Here is a 14,389-nt window from a genome sequence, read left to right as displayed (position 1 = left end):
TGCGAGCCATGGGATTGTAGAAAAAGATCTAAATAAGTAAGCTCTAAGTAGTCTTGAATAGTTCAGATAAGTCTTAGAAAGTCATAGCTTTGAAGTAAGAATTCTAAGTTTTAGGTCATAGCATAGGTAGAGGCTCTGCAGCTGAGTGCATAGAGGCCTAGGGTAGAAGTCCACAGCTGAGTGCACGGACCCCTACAGCTGTGTGCATAGTGTGGATAGAGTCTGTAGTCGCTTGAAGATATCAATAAAGTAAAGTATTTTGCAAATTATGTCTCTTTGTTCTAATTAATGCATCTTGTCATTTTATGTATGAATTTCCTTTATAATTCTTATATGATGCACAAATGTATGTTATTATGCTGGGTAAGTGAACATAGATAAGAACATCTGTTTACGCGATGCTAACTCAGACTGTTTAATAAGATAAGTAAGACAATTAGACTAGTTTGGGAATCTACATGGTACACTACCTTAGCAGCATGAAAGCATCTAGATCGAAGGATAGGGCTGTGCGAAGGCTAGTCGTACCCTTTCTCGAAGGTATCAAAGGGAGGAATAAGGGGTTAGGAAGATAGAGCCCTAGAACTGAGTGACCTATGTGAAGGCGGGAATAGAAGTAATAAAATGACATCACGACCATCTCAGGGTGTGAAAACATGGTTCCAACATGCCCCCTTACTCCTTCAGGTGAGACTTCGGTCCACGCTCTACAGACTGATGCCAAAAGGGCCAATAGTGTAGGGATTTGTTTGGCTAATTAACTCTAAATCTGGGTAAGATCCCCTCAAGCCAACAATTTCTTTTGCAATTATTACAATACTACATCATAACCTGCACATCATCATATGATGAGGCTTTACCTATCACAATATTTGATGACTAGGAATGATAGTGGCTGATGACATGGACTTTCTCATGTGGTTACATGACATCCACTATGTCCTTACTCATTGTTTATCTTATGATCATGTATCTTTCACCCTCCATAGGGTCTTCAATCTTGGAGTCTTTGGGGTGTTTCAATCATCAAGTTTAAAGTGTGTTGTTAGTTCTTTTCATGCTTCCTTTGTTTATCCTCTTTGCTTGATATTTCTCATGTACACTTGCCATGAGGTCCATGGAGTACATGATTTTTAAATTACCCATGACGAGCAACTATACACCTAAAAATTTCCTAATATACCAAGTTTTATGCATTTTTTCTATTTATGCCTTTTTGGTCCACTTGGAAGGGTCAAATGTTCTTCTAGGTGCATGGGTTCACTTTGATAGACTCTATGGATGAGGAAGAGAAGCTTTGAAGCATCTGCATGTGCTCATGCACTGAAGGGAATAATGAATTCAATGCAAGGGGCATGTCGCAACTGTAGAGGATGAAATGGAAGGCTTCAAGCTTCCCAAGTGTGATGTGCACTCAAGGGAGATAAAGAGGGTGAATTCCTTTAAGTTGAAGGGGTGCTTTGAAGAAGGGCACATTCCTTCAGGTCAAAGTAGTTCTATCGAGGAGGGCACATTCCTTCAAGTCAAAGGAGTGTGCTAGAGGGTACAAAAGATGGTAGTGGTGTAAGTATGAAGGATGAAGGTTGAGGCTTTGTTACACTAAAATTTGTCACCATGACTATCTACAGTTAGTATGGCTTCATCAACTGTCATACTATCCTCCTTGGCAAGTCTCATACCTCTGCTCCTCATGTCAAACTCCAAGAAAGAGAGAAAGTCCTTAAAAAGTCAATTAACTCTGGTTACGCAGTTTCTCTTAGCCTTACCTGCGTGTACACACCCCAAGTTCACAATACCTGCGTCCTTGTACGCTCTGTCTGTAAAAGGGTGGGTGCGTACTCTTGTAAAGGTCAAAAGGCGCAAGTTTCACTTCAAAAAAGTTACTTGTGGTCATTTCTAGAGCATTCTAGAAGATGGTTTGACGTGGATTGAGCGCCTCCAGATGGTTCATGCATCCCAATGAAAGAGGAACTTATCCCATGAAGAGGGGAGCTATCCCATTGAAAGAGGGGCTTATCCCATTCATGGTGGACCTGATTAACTTCCTCCAAAGCACTATAAATACAGGCATTGGGCCAGAGGGAGAGGAGGTTAAAAGCTGAACATTCCTAAGGGTAGATGCTGCTGGAATTAGGACTCCCTTATAGAGATTGAGAGGAGAGATTCCCATCCTTTCTTAGCTTCATTTGGAAGTGGGTGAGCTGATCAAAGTAAAGGAGAACTCTTGCTGGACCCTGGGAGGGACCTGCACAACACCAAGGCTCAGGTTGTAATGGATTCTTTTGTTTCCACTTAATACAATTAAGCTCATTTTTCTCAACAAATTGTTATACATGATTTGTTTCATATACGCCTTGGTCTGTATGATGAATATGTTTTATTTTATGAGTTATTCAGGTGCTATGTAATCGTTTGCTTGTTAGTGAATGTAGGTTTCGAAGAGAAGGAGGAGCTCATCCGGATCGGCGAGGCTCGACTACTACAAAGCGTTGGACTAAAGGTATGTTATAAACACCTGATTACTTTTATTCTAAATGCATATTTAGGGAAAGGTAGTGTTTAATTGTCTTGTTTGTCACTAGAAAGCCTTAGCTTCTAGGGAGGTCAGTTTTGTCTGCAAAATTGAGTCTTTCCACATGACAAAATGGCGACTCCACTGGGGAACTCCATTGATGTGAATGATGTTTCCTTTGTGTGAAACTTTGATTTGAGAAAAGTCATTTGTTTTCTGGTTTTTGGCTGTTTGACTATGCATTTGGGTGGGATAGCTTAGGGTTAAATTAGATTTTAGTTTTTCTTGGTTTTGCTAGAAGTACGCAACCTCTGCGTTGAGCACAGTGCATACCTGTACGCACTGCAACTTTGTACACAGAGCATACACGCACCTGTGCAAACAGGTTGCCTGCGTACCCTGTCAAAATTGAGAAAATTTCAATTTTCTCCTTTTTGCCTCTTAGATTTTGTTTATATTTTGTTTTTACTACCCAGATCCACTGGTTACCCGCTAGAAGTCTTCATCTAAACTTGTTTCATCAGTGTCAAGAGTTTTAGTGAAATTCATAGAGGTTTTGCCTTAGGGTTTGATTTTTGCATTGGTCCTGTAGTGACTTTGGCTTTAGAAGTTGTAAAACCTTGGATATCCTTGGTTTTTTCAGTCTTCTTAGGAGTTGGACCTTTCATAGAATCTACCTTTGTGAGAAACCTTCCTTTGTGTTGTCTCTTTGTGGAACTTCGAAAAGTTTGCTGATTAAACTGTGAATTTCATTTTTGAGAAAAAGAACAAAAGATTTTTCTTTTTCTTTTTGACTGGTTTTTTATTCTGCATTAACTAGTCCTTGGTTAAATCATGACTGAGTAAAACATCCTGGAATCATACTTTGTAGATTTTGGCCTCATTAGATTTGCTTTTAGGTGATTTTCTCTTAGATTTGCTTTTAGGAAAACTTGTTTTGATTGTCATAGATTTTTAAAATTTGATTTTTGATTTTTATATGCTTTGTTAAGTAGGAAAAATCCAAAAAATCTCTTTTGAAGAAAAGTTTTCTTTAGTAGCATTTGAGTCTTTGAAAAGAAAAGGAATTTTCGTGAAGTAATTAGTGGTCATGTGTTGTATTCTTTGGAAATGATAAAGAGATTGTTTCTTTGATTTTCATTTCCAAGAAAGTTGTCTTTATATCAATTTTGCATTCTCCAACTCTCTTAGCTAGGGAATTCATTGAAAAAGAAAATTAGTATAAATCATCCTAAGTGCATCTTTTTAGTGGATTTGAGTCGAGTCTACACACCATCAGTTTCATCTCCGCTACCTTTTGTCCTAAAGAAAAGCCATAAAAATTAACGCTTAAAGTAAAATCAACTTAGTAACTTTTTATTTACTAGGGCTCTGAAACACTAATATAGATCAAGCTAGTGTCTTGGAGTAGGAGAGTAATTAAGTCTCCAAGACAGTAAAACCAAACAAGTAGCTTATCTTGTGGTAGGATAAATCCAACTGTTTCATTTGTACTCTGGGAAAGCTCCTCTTAAAGGAGAAGCACGAGACCGTGTCCGAACCAGTGAGGGGATCAATCCTCCTTCATTGGGAAAGACGCCAGATACGCACGTACTACAAACGGTAAACTTCGGATTATTGTCGAGGAGCCTGGGGTCACTTGTCGGTAAACCTTGGATTATTGTCAAGGAGTCGGCAAGGGGATTGAGCTTGTTACTCTGCCCTTGCATGCTATCGGGTCGTAGACTGTTGCCCCAGGTATATTTGTTGTTGTTGGTAACCTTAGTGACCATTATCTTTAGGATTCTACCCGAGGTGACGGTGGAGGGAAGATCCCACTGTACCTGGAGCAGATATCAGCTAGACTCACTTGGATTTTCCGAGGGGTTCACTTCACTCGAGACGGTTAAAGTGGAGGAACTTGTGCCGGTCTATTCATTAAGCAGGTTGTCGGGGTAACTGTTCCACCCACCACTTCTGTACTGAATTCGGCAATGTTGGGCGTCATCACCAACTAGTGTTTTCGGTCCGGAAGGCTACTGTTTGTGTATGGTTTGACGCCCTAGATTATTTAGGCGTGTGATTCGAATTTTTTTGCTTCTTTAGAGACTTTAGGTGGTTTGCTTTGAGATTTTACTTTGTTTGCGTGTGCAGTAGTTAAAAGTTTTTAACTGTGGCTGAATTACCGAGACAGTCTCGTAGACTTCGGGGCCAGTCTCCTGAGATTGTTACCGTGGCCGATTTGTTGAGGAAGTCCCGTAGACTTCGGGGCGAACCTCCTGAGGACGTCCCGGGTCATTACGAAGGTTTGAAGGTCCTTGTAACTCCCAGTGGCAGTAAAGTAGGTTCACCAGAAGAAGGAGAGCCTTCGTTGGTAGTCCATCCAGATTACCAAAGTCTAGAAACAGGTTATAATCCTGAATCTGTTGCAGTTTCCGAGCTTGTGGGTAGTTTTTCATCTACTAGTGATATAGGCGAAGAACCTGAAATATCTGAACCTATTACTCCAACTTCTAGTGCTCCTGATTCACCTAGGGTAGTAAGAGTCATCACCGAAAATCTTCCTTCTGGTTTGATAGCTATTGAAGAACTTGCTCCAGAAGAATAAATAGGCGTCCCTATCCCTAAAGGTCAACCTACTATGATCTAAGGGAGCGTGAATCCATTTTTTATAGTCCACCTAGAAGTACTACTTGGTATCTTTCGTTAACTAATTATTTGGACAACTCAGGGTCAAGTTTTTCTCCACCTCGTACTCCTTATCCACCTGGAGGTATTTATACTCCTGTAAATATGTTTGGTCAGTCGTCTATGTTTACTCAATCTCCTGAATCTTTCTTGTACGGCGGTCCTTCTATTCCCTCTGGGTATCAGTCACTTTCTGGTACTTTTGCGGGAGCATCTCCTCAACCCATTGAACATGGGTTATTAACTAGAAACAATGGTAATAAACCATTGGGTGTAGGAGACATTTACATGATGTCAGGTTCAATTCCCGGTTCTCAACCTCAAGGTGGCCAGTTACCACCTGGGGGGCAGCCTCAATTAACGCCTGGGGGGCAACCTCAAGGTACACAAATTGCATTTGGGGGGCAACCTCAAGGACAGTATGTACCCATGGTACAGTACATTCCTCAAGTTCAACCCCAGCCTCAATATGTACCCCAAGGTCAACCTCAGTATCAATTTATACCTCAAGGTCAACCCCAGTACCAGTACTTACCTCAAGGGTATCTACCTCAAGGTTAGTACTTGAGTCAAGGTTATCAACCACCCCAAGGTCAACCTTATGTTCAAGGTACAGGAAATGTACCTTTCAATTATCAATCCTACCCTCAATCTGGTTATGGATCTCAATATCCTCAACCTGTCATGGGTCAATACCCCGGAATGAACATAGTGTGGGATCCATCACAAGTTCAACAGGTATTGTAGCCAAGTGTACAGTTGTCATCTCAAGCTGGACAACCCTTAGTTTCTGGTTCACCCCAGCAACCAGTCCAGTCTAATGTTCAAACTTTTGTACCTTCGGTAGTTTCTCAGTCTGGGCCTATCGCCCCTAGTACTCCATCTCAAACGACTGTTGCAACTACCGCAACATCTGTTCAGTCTACCACACTTACTTCTGGAGTATCAACAGCTCCGGTTTCTACTGTCTCTACCACTACTCCTCAGACATCTTTACCATTGTCTGGATCCATGATTCAAACTACGGTTCAGATGCCTGTAGGACAGCCTGGTTTAAGTACGGTTGTCACTAGTCAACCACAATTTTCTTATCAACCGTACCAGGGACAGTACCAATACGGGCCTGCTGTCCAACAACCAGTTTACTAGTATCAACCGTATCCTAGGTACACTTATCAACAACCACAACAACCCCAGTACGGTCCGGTTAATCCTGGTTTTCCGGGAGGATACAATATCCCGAATGCGATTCCTATTCCAAGTTATCCTGGATATCCTCCTCCTGGGACTGGTCTTGTGACCCAGTGTTTTAGGGATCCTAATCGGCAATTACCGTTTATCGCAACTTTGGATTTACCAGACTTGACGCGCCTAACGAACGATCTGATCAATTATCTTCCGTTTTGGCCGCCAATGCCGAATAAGTTGCCCAGTGACATTCCCAAGTTTGAGGGTAAGTCTGGAGAGGATCCGTCAAATCATGTGATGACTTACCACCTCTGGTGTGCCTCAAATTCCATCTCAGATGATTCGATCCGTTTACGTCTTTTCCAGCGTACACTCATTGGTCTCGCGGCCAAGTGGTACATTGAGTTACCATGGGCCTCTTTTTATAATTTTAGTCAGTTAGCTACCTCGTTCTTAACTCATTTTCAATTGCCGGTCAGATATGATAATGGCACGGAGTTACTAACTTCACTAAAACAGTCGACGTCCACTTATATTTCCGATCATATTCATGAATGGAGACGTCGAAGGCGATTAGTGAAAGTTTTTATCCCGGACCAAATCTTAGCTGAATGGTTTGTTAAATCATTGTTATCGAAGATTACTGAAGACGTAGCTAAGGCCGGAGTAGTTACTGAGGAGCAAGTGATTGCTCAAGCACAGTACCTTGACTTAGTTTATACTCAGTGAGGTACGTTACACGAAAAGATCCCAGATCTTCCGAAGTCAAATCAAATCGCTGCTGCTCCTTCGGGATCTCATGCTGCTGATGGCATGATTGGTACAGTGAATACTAAAAGCAAGAAGAAGTCTTCAAAGAATTCTTCGCCCATTATAACCTTACCAGACTCCCCGACAAGAGATTCTTCTGCTGAAGTTTCCACTGATATTCACGCTGTAGAGTCATCTACGACTAAATAAAAAAACGGTGGGAAGAAGAAAGGTGAGAAGAAGAATAAAGCAGACAAAACTCAAAAGGAGAAAACAGAAAAGTCGGAAACCAATGACGAAAAGTGCAAGCCTCGATATCCTTGTCTTATTTGTGAAGAGGATCATTTTACAAGAGATTGCCCTCATCGGGCCGAGGTTGTGAAAATCGTCAAGGGTTCCCCAACTCCTGCTGTTTTGAAAGATCCATTTCCAAAGAAGGAGAGTAAGTATGATAGGTTCTTCCTCGAGTGCTAGTGAAGAACCCATATTAATGATGTCTCATGTAAGGATTGCGACTCGATCACAAGATTATGGTAGTAAAAGTCCTGTTGATGGCAAAGAAGCAGAATCTTCTCATTCTAATCCATCAACCTCAGCTCCCGGTTCCGATCCACTACAGATCGAGAAGCCTAACCTGGACTTAGTAATCAAACCGATCGCCAAGGGTGTACTTCGAAGGTCTGCTTTCAATCCACATGCGAGAGTGGCCCAGAATTACAACATTGTTGAGGATTTAGCTGTTTCACCCTCAGCAATGTCGGCTTTGGAAGTGCTGCAATCATGCCCAGCACAGCGAAAATTACTTTTGTCAGCTATAGGAGCTGTTGATGTTCAGGACCCGAACTTAATAATCTTTGATCTAGAAAATAGTACACCGCGTTTACCTCATCAGATGGCTTTCTAGATCGCAGTGATAGTAAAAAACAGACCTATTCATCGGACTGTAATTGATGAGGGAGCTTCCATGTGTATTATGTCGATACAGTGCTGGAGATCACTTGGTTCTCCTTCACTAAATCAATCCCCGACAATTCTTAAGGCCTTTGATGGCCGTGGGTTTCATCCGTTTGGCATTCTACACGATTTGCCTATAGGGGTTGAAGGAAAAATCGTTAGTCTGGATGTAGAGGTGGTTGATGCCCCTCTAGACTACAACCTTCTCTTGGGTCGAAGTTGGTCTTATGCTATGACAGCGGTCGTTTCATCGGTCTTTAGAGTAATAAAGTTTCCACATAATGGCAAGATCGTAACCATAGACCAGCTGGCTTACTTTTCATCCGACCCAGCCTCTTCAGAGAGTATCCAGCATGTCGGTAAAACAACTATCCCTTATAAGGATGTTGGCGTAGGATTAGTTAAAGATGCCGGTTTACTGGGAACTTTTCCTTTTCCTCCAATCAACGCTGTGTCTTCGTTTGCATCCATTCATATGATTACATCAGATACCATTGTTTACAATGATCCTTGGATCGTTCCTTTTGGATCTGAAATAGACTCATTTGGTAATGCTATGCCTTTGAGTCCATATGAAATTGCCTATGAAGCCGTGCAGTCTTTTACCGACCCGCGTTCAACCAAAATCGACCAAATGAATGTGGTTCGTGAGGAATCACTTTTCACCTCAACCTCGGAGTTAATAACGTTTCCCGAAGTTTTGTCATCTGATGAACAACTTTGTGAAGTCCTGTGTGTAGACGATTTACCATGGGAAGATCTCCATCATAGATCTTCGTTTTTACCTGAGGATGATCGTTTTGAAAACAATTTCTCATCAATCTTTACAGCTGAATATGTCAAGGAAGCTCAGAGTCCAATGAAACATCCTGATTCAGAGCTGAATTTGGGAAACATCTCTCACACTGTTCCCATTGACATTTCAGTCAATCTCGGAATTTTTGAGCACATTCATATAGGTGCCTCGTGTTCAGATGACGAAATTTAGATATACAAGGCCCTATTTCAAGAATTCCACGACGTGTTTGCCTGGTCCTATGAGGAAATGCCAGGACTTGATCCCGCAATTGTTGTCCATGAGATTAAGACTTACCCGGACGCTAAACCCGTCCAGCAACATTTGCGTCAGCTTCACCCACGAAAAGCGGCTACAATTAAAGCAGAAGTTGAGAAGCTGTTGAAAGCATGTTTCATTTATCCGATCCCGTTAATGGATTGGGTATCGAATATTGTTCCGGTTAACAAAAAACATGGAACAATAAGAATATGCATTGACTATAGGGATATCAATCGTGCTTGTCCCAAGGACAACTATCCAACACCCTATATCGATCAAATAATTGATGATTGTGCCGGCAGTGAAATATTTTCCTTTATGGACGGTTTTTCCAGTTACAACCAAATCAATATTCTACCTGCCGATCAACCAAAAACGGCCTTCATTTGTCCATGGGGGAAATTTGGTTATTGCAAATTACCTTTTGGACTTAAGAATGCCGGAGCCACTTTTCAAATGGCGATGTCTTACGCGTTTCATGACATCAAACACATTGTGCAACTGTATCTCGATGATTTGCCCGCTCACTCCTTACATCGAGCTGATCACCTTCTCCATTTACGAGCAATCTTCATGAGGTGTAGGCATTATCAGATTCGGTTGAACCCACACAAATGTGTCTTCTGTATAGAAGTGGGACGATTGCTGGGATTTGTAGTTTCAAAAGCCGGCATTCGCGTCGATCCCTCGAAGGTAGAAGCTATCATCAAATTGCCTCCTCCTTCGAGTCTTCGCCAACTCCAAAGTTTGCAGGGGAAAGCAAACTTTTTACGCCGATTCATTCCTAAGTACGCCGAGATTACAAAGGGTTTTACCCGGTTGTTGAAACAGAACGCTCAATTCTTTTGGGATGAGATAGCTCAGAAATATTTTGATGCACTCAAGCACGCGTTGACCCATGAACCGTTGCTGCATCCTCCCAACTACAGCCAGGGTTACTTTTTGTACCTCGCCGCCGCTCATTCCACCATTGGAATGGTCTTAGTACAGGAAGACGAATTCGGAATGGAACATGTGATATATTACCTTAGTCGGACCTTAAATCCAACTGAGCTCAAGTATTCACATGTGGAGAAATTGGCATTGGCAGCCGTTCAAGCTGTCCAACGTTTTCGTCACTACATTCTACTCCATAAAACTACAGTTATTTCAGATTGCAACCCTATGATCTACATTTTGACTAAACAATTGCTAGGGGGCAAGTACTCCAAATGGATTGTTATCCTGTAGGAGTTCGACTTGGAATTTGAAAAACCTAAGTCTAAGAAATCTTTAGTTTTTGCAGAGTTGATGTGTGATTTCCCGCGTGCTGACACAGAAACTGTGGCAGAGGAGCCCATTGCGGACGAATCTTTGTTTCTCATCAGCACTTTAGATCCGTGGTATGGGGATATAATCGTCTATCTCTAGACCCAATCCTTTCGGCCCGAAGTTTCAAAGTCGGAACTTCGGAAAATTCGATTCCAGTCCCAACAGTACAAAATTATTGGAGATACTCTTTATCACCGTGGGGCAGACTTGGTTTTTCGTTGTTGCTTAATTCACGAAGAAGATGAAAGGGTTTTGAATGGCTGTCACTCTAGAGCGTGTGGCGGTCATATGTCTGGGTATGCCACAGCCCAAAAGATATTGCGCGCTGGCTACTTCTGGCCGTCCTTATTTAAAGACTGTATTATTACGGTCCGGAAATGCCACAACTGTCAAGTGTTTGATCGCAAGATGCGCGCACCACCTGCTCCTCTCCACCCTATAATTGCCGTTGTTCCTTTTGCCAAATGGGGTATCGATTTTATTACATGTAACCCTCACTCGGTCGGGGGGCATGCGTATATCATCCTTGCGGTTGATTATTTTACTAAGTGGGCCGAGGCGATGCCTACATTCGAGGCAGACGGCAAGACAGCTGCAATTTTCATATTCAATCACATTATTGCTAGGTTTGGTGTCCCACAAGCGATAATCACTGACCATGGGCGCCATTTTCGAAACATTATGATGACCGAACTTACAGGACAGCTTGGTTTGCGTCACGATAGCTCAACTCCTTATTATCCCCAAGCAAACGGTCTAGTTGAGTCCATCAACAAATTTTTAGTTATCATGATCCGATGAATCATTGGTATTCATCGGCCGAATTGCCACAACTTGTTATTTTCCGCGCTTTGGGCGTACCGAACCTCAGTGAAAACATCAACAAGGTTCACTCCTTTCCAACTAGTTTATGGTTTGGAAGTTGTGCTGCCCATTGAATGCGAAATCTCGTCACTTCAAATGGTTGTCGAATTACTTCCAGCTACTTCCGAAGAGGAGAAGCGTTTATTATACTTAGCTCAATCAGATGAGACTCGACGTGACACTGCATTGGCAATCGAGACTCACGCAAAACGTATGAAAGCTCAGTATGATCGAAATGTGACCCCTCGAAATTTTTCGGAAGGAGACCTAGTGCTATTATATGATCAAGCTAACGATAAATTAGGTGCTGGAAAATTCGTTCCTATGTGGCATGGGCCCTACATTGTCAAGCGAAAGCTAGCAAAAGGGGCCTATGAGCTGGTAGATTTTGACGGGGACTCTTTGGGTAAACCCATAAATGGACTTTACCTTAAGAGGTATTATGCTTAAATGATGGGTATGGAGATTTTAGTTAGGTTAGGTTTTTCTTTCTAGCTGGTGTGTTTGTTAGTTTAGACAGTGTGCTTAGCTTAGAAAGTGTGTTTTTCGTCGTTATTCTAGCTTATCTTGGTTTTACTCTTGATATTGCAGATGTCGACGCCTCTCCAAACGTATATTAGATTTGCTGATGGTGCTTGTCGTAGTACATAGAATATCTCTTCCGCAGCTTGGGTTATTTATTCTCCCTCTGACGAGTTAGTTTCTATGCATGGGGTGAGCCTCGGTCAAACAACAAATAACATTGCAGAATACAGTGCAGTGACTGAATTAATGTCTGAATCTATTTCATTTGGGATTCAGAGTTTGATAGTGAGGTTAGATTTTGAACTCGTTGTATTACAGCTTAATAGAGTGTATGCCATTAGAAATCCAGTGTTATTAAGGTTATTTTTGAGAGTGCATCTCTTGGAACGTGAATTTGATTACATTGAATATCAGCATATTCCAAGGTCTTTAAATACATTAGCAGATGCAATTGCTTCTCAAATGTTAGACAGACATTTGCGATAATCATACATGTAAATTTAAAAACATTCCATCACACATGTTTAACAAGATAAGCCGGTAATAATGATATATATAGATAGGAGTGTGTCAAAAATACATCGTCTTCGATCATAGGTTGAAAAACACCTTATGATCGGCAAAAATGATAAGTACAAAAAACCAAAGTGTTACATGTGTCTACAAAAACGACCATCCAATCACTGGTGATGCTCTCTATATGACACCACTGCATGTGCCACCCTACATAAGAACCTTCTAAAAGGTCCTGGGACTCGGACTACATAGCGCTGAAGCGTGATAGGAATATGGTCTATAGTAGTCTCTGGTATATCTGCCGTCAGACGCTCTAGGTCTTGTTCCAACTCAACTAAGGTCTCTGTAGCCTCGTCCTGTGGGACGGGTGCCGGTGCAACTGGTTGTCTCCTCTCGAAAGGCTGGAGATTGGCTGGACGCCCTGGGCCTACATCTACATTTTGAAAATTGTCACTGTCAGCTTTGAGACGATATAAAAACAAAGAAAGTAGATAATTTAGAAACTTGTGAAAGATGAATTACCTGTGTCGTCCCATTGTTCTCCCGGTGGAAGAACCATGTCCGGATCTCCACGAAATCAACTCCAGCATAAGGAAAATCCTGTATCAAGAAGATCTTGTCCTCCAACCAGTGAAAATGCTCCGGTCTAAATCGGACAACCTTCGTGCCTTCGTCAGGATGACGGGCCATAACCGCAACCCATCGCGTCAACTTAGGCTCTCGAGGAGGCCCAATCTCAATAGTAAGCTACTGTGGGATCAGCATCAGAACCCTCTCTAGGGAAAAACTCACAACTAAAGTCCCATAACCAAAAGTCTTTAGTTGCCCGTTTTTCACCCTAGTCAGTTGGCCCTTTAAATTGGCCAACACAGCATCACACCAGTTGAAAATGGTGCCTCGATAGCAGTCAATCGCCATCTGCATCTGGGATCCATTGGAAATGTGCAAAGCGGCAGCTCCGCAAAGTCTGGTAACTGTAAAGGCAATTACCATAAGTTCAGGTCGGGATATCTTTTTAATCTCTATCCCCCTCTCCTGGTTTTGGTCATTACACCACTCTAGACGGAGACTAGCAATGGACTGGCCACCCGGCCTAGTCCCAGACAGAGTCAATTGTTCACCCCTCTTGGGCAAACCAGTGAGAAAATAAATGTCTGAGGGCTCTATCTCGAGCCGGTGCCCTCCAATGTAAAAGCACTGATCCTGAACGTTCCACCTTTCAACAAGCCACTCTAGAAAGCGCACCTGGACCCTCATGCCAGGTATGGCCCTGTATTTGTAAAGACCGCATGCCTTCAAAGCATCAATGGAAGGTTGGTGATTAATGGCGGCCAAATCAACATCTTCATGTTCTCTCTTGTGCCAATCAAGCATGGTGGGCAATCTACACACCATAAAACATCTGTTAGAGTCCATAAAATTAAAATTTTTTGGTTCATTTTGGAGAAATGGGGGTTTGAAAATCCTCTCCGCGGTGTACGTAGCCCGCCTTTAGAGACAGAGCGTGTGTACGCAGGTTCTCTTAAGGCAAGCTGCGTACACCCAGCATTTTCCCAACTGAGAAAATGTTGGGGTACGCAGGTCACCAGTGGAGCACCTGCGTACGCTGAAAAGCGGACCTTGAAACCCCAAGGCCTCCAAAAAATGAAACTAAGGCTTAAAAACAAATTCTAAACAGATGGAAATGCAAGGGAGGATGTTGTAGAATACCTAATGAGACGATGTTCGGTTTCGACGGTCGGATTCTCCGCAATGACCACGGGAAGTTTCTAGCCAAAAGCCCTTTTTCTCTCCTCAACAGTAAAATGGTAAAAATGAAATGGTAAAAGCCCTTTTTATAGGTTTTTTGAGTAAATAAATGTTCAATTTGTTTATTTTCCACCGTGAAAAGTTATTTTTCAAAGTATTTTTATCTATCTTTAAACAGGTATGAGTAATGTGTTGGTTTTTGTGCAGGATAAAGGATTTTCAAGGAAAATTGTCATTTTTCACAAACAAAAACATCAGAGTCATATTTTAAGCCATTTTCTGACTCCTAAAACATG

The sequence above is a fragment of the Pinus tabuliformis genome, chromosome 9 (assembly GCF_031772625.1).
Source record: "Pinus tabuliformis cultivar Carrire ecotype Pingquan chromosome 9, CPIR1, whole genome shotgun sequence".
Classification (NCBI taxonomy): domain Eukaryota; kingdom Viridiplantae; phylum Streptophyta; class Pinopsida; order Pinales; family Pinaceae; genus Pinus; species Pinus tabuliformis.
This window is presented reverse-complemented; position numbering follows the sequence as displayed.